This window comes from Sebastes umbrosus, chromosome 6 (genome assembly GCF_015220745.1).
Source record: "Sebastes umbrosus isolate fSebUmb1 chromosome 6, fSebUmb1.pri, whole genome shotgun sequence".
In the NCBI taxonomy this organism is placed as follows: domain Eukaryota; kingdom Metazoa; phylum Chordata; class Actinopteri; order Perciformes; family Sebastidae; genus Sebastes; species Sebastes umbrosus.
The window spans coordinates 21,137,943-21,141,239 of NC_051274.1; the positions used below are offsets into that span (position 1 = coordinate 21,137,943).

The 3,297-nt window shown below is 40.0% G+C and overlaps 1 protein-coding gene across 1 annotated transcript in view; it reads left to right on the top strand.

The window, feature by feature from the left end:
• Window positions 1-949: 949 nt before the first annotated feature.
• Window positions 950-3,297, top strand: part of LOC119490282 (potassium voltage-gated channel subfamily A member 3) — a 13,300-nt gene continuing 10,952 nt past the window's right edge. The window contains exon 1 of the mRNA XM_037773572.1: window positions 950-960. The gene's annotated coding sequence lies outside the window, so the exon portion shown is untranslated. The remainder of the gene's footprint in view (window positions 961-3,297) is intronic.

Genomic DNA, 3,297 nt, shown 5'->3' on the forward strand with positions numbered 1-3,297 from the left:
CTCAGGCCTCTCCCGGGGGAATTTAACCAGAGAAGCACTTAAATTTTCTCCACAGCTCAAGGGAGATGTGATCAGGTGACATTTATTTTCAGAGCCACACAGACATCCGGGATGTCTCTGCACCAGCACAACCTCCAGAGAGTTTTCCCCTCACAAAAAGCCCATCTTTTGGATCAACGTATTCTCATATAACGATTCATTTGATATCTTACGAAAAAAGTTATTCCTCCTTTTACGTTCGCTTTCCTACGAATATCTGGCAACAAATTTCCACTCGTTACATGCATACAGTCTTTTCAAAATAAACATCCGTCTTCACAGGAAACAACTTCCTTAGGTTTAGGCAATAAAATTGCTTTGTTAGGTGTAGGTAAATATTGACTTGGTTAGGATTAGGAAACAAAACTACTTGGTTAGGTTTAGGAAAAGATTGTAGTTGGGCTTAAAATAACTCAGGAGGTGGCTTTACTTAAGTACGTCGGTTACGTGACAAATAAATCAATGTTGACTTCTGGTGTCACACGGGAAACGAACGTCGGTCTCCTGGTCAAAAGACTGGTATTTTTTGACCCATCCATCCAGCCCGATCTCCTCCCTATTTGGCGTTCACCGCTTTTTATACTTTCTGGTTCACGATTACGTGAATTTTGTGGGATACATAAGAATTACAGTGCATTAGACGGACAATCTGTTTAGATTCACACATGATCAGGCGTGTCATTACCAGTTGATCGTTTTTGCTTTATCTTTGTAGCTAATGATGGAAAAACACTTGACATAATCATTTTTCAAAATGCTAATTACAGTCTGTTCGGTCATTCATGGTTTCCAGATATTGAATCCTACTGACTTTGTTGATGCCCTGACTTTTCCTCTTGCGCCACCGTCAGGTCAGACGGTTATTTGTCCCACCTGCAAATTAATGACATTCCCATCAGCCTCAGTTTTGCTTTGTGTTTAGTGATGAATTTTAACATGCTAAAATGCTAAAACTAAGATGGTGAACATGGTAAACATTAGACCTACTGCACTGGACATAAGAAGCATTGTCATTGTGAGTATGTCAACAAACTGACATTAGCCTTAAGCTCAAAGCACCACTGAGTTCAACCTCACAGAGCTGCTAGCATTAGTCTTGTGTTTTGCTATTAGTGCCAGCTTTGTTCAACAAGCACAATCTCAGCACAAGGAAACTGGCATGGCACCAACGTTAGACCCATTGTGAAGACGAGAAAAAAACTCCCACGAATACCCTAAGAGGAAAGAAACTGATGAAACATTTGCTGGGCCGGATGGTCGGTAGCATAGCCTAATTAGATACAATGAAAACAGAAAGCAAGTAAAATAAATGTTCCATTACAGCTGTAGTGGCAAATAGTGTGGTGGGTGGTAATGGAGAAAATACTGTGGTGATGGCCTGAAAGCGAACACTTTTTGAGTGAATCTAATGCAAATCTACTTGTAAGGTCGGAGCCTCCAGTAAAACCACACATGAATGCTGACCGGTAGATGCTGGGACGAATTGCCAGATACGTGATAAAAGGATACTCCTAAAGACATTAACTTCACCCTTTTCCAGGAACTGTGTGCATGGAGGCTGCTGTGCATCCCTCGCAGAAGACCCAAACCAGCCCATTTTCTCAAGTGCAACCAGATGTCCATGACCTCAGCCAGCTGAGTTGTTCTTCCTGCAAAATGCAAAAAAACACTTCCCGCTCACATGCTCTTCGGGCCTGTTTCAATGCCTTTCAGTCAGCCAGTTTGAGGCATTCAAGTGCAATGTGCAAGGTAGCCTAATTTCGTAGGTTAATAAGAGGGTTGGGGTGGTCCTATATTTAACACAGAGAGTGGAAACCACATTAAAAGGCCCTTTGGCTGTCTCTGAGCTCTCTCCCTGTGGACCGACTGGCCCTTTTAATACAAGACAGCTTCAATGTGGCCTCAATAGGAAAACAGACTCTTGACTCAATGTATCTGAGTCACAGTCACAGTCCTTCCCATTCATTGTCATTATGTATATAAGTATAGAATTGTTACAGTTATAATATTTAGACCCAGAGCAAGAATCTGTCACTGCATCTTTTTTATTAATTTTAATTTTTAGGAAAACCATAGAATTGTGCTTTCAGTAATTGGTTGAACAAACAGTTCAGTTTCAATGCATTTTTGGAAACCAAAGTCACTGTAAAAGTTACAGTTAAAGTGCAAGTTGTACAAACTGATAATGTGTGTTTTATTTTTATTTTTTTAAACCTTAAAGTTACTATGAGGAACTTTAATTTTGTGTTGATTTTGGCGGTCCCTGTGGACAAAAGCGGTAGTGTTTCCAGGCACCAGAGTCCCCTTAGAAAACTTCTCATTTCACTGCAGCAGGGTCTAACAGTCTGCCCCGTGCAGTCCTGGTTCTGGTTCTCCCGTGCCTCCCTTCCCTCTAACGGGCCCAGCAATACGGCCTGGTCCTCCAGCAGCGTGGTGTCAGTGTTGGTTCCTTGTGGGGACCGTCAGAGCAGCGAGGTGAAGCTCTGCTCCTGGCTAGAGGAGGAGCCGCTGCTGGTCGAAGGCGGCAGCGAAGCCAGATCGGCGATCTGGGTCTGTCCGCGACGGGCTGGTCGCTGCCAGAGGCCCCGCTGGAGTCTGAGCTGAAGAAGTTTCTGGTGAACCTGTGTGATTTCATCGGAATCCGACCCGATGGCACCGATGATAAGCATTAAGAATAACTATGTAGAAATAGACAATCTTCTCGCTGATGGTCTTGTTTACTTATGTAGGTCATATAGAGACATCAGTATTAAATTGAGACTGTTTCATAACCAGTTAAAAGTTCCTCATATTAACTTTAATTTACTAAAAAGTAACTCGTAAGAATAGCTGAAAAATAAATGTCGTGGAGTAAAAAGTAAGCTACACTATTTCCCTTTAAATTATTTTTAATGGCAAAACTTGAGTATTTGTATTAAGTTACATTCAATCACTGGTTGTATTCTAATGAATAAGTCTAAATTATGAGCAACAACTTTAACTGCTATAATGTCTTTGGGGTCAGTTAGTAATATATTGAAGTTTCCGGACTGAATTTCGAAGTTGTTAAAATAATATGTATCTTTCTCTCTCTTGGGACTTACTTCCCATCTGGAACATAAGGCTGGTGTTTACAAGGTTAACTATTTGTTATATATATACATATATATACATATATATGTATATATATATATATAACATTTTATATATTTTTTTTATATATATATATATTTTTTTTTTATTAATTTCCTTTGTTTTTTTGTTTTTTTTAATAAAAAC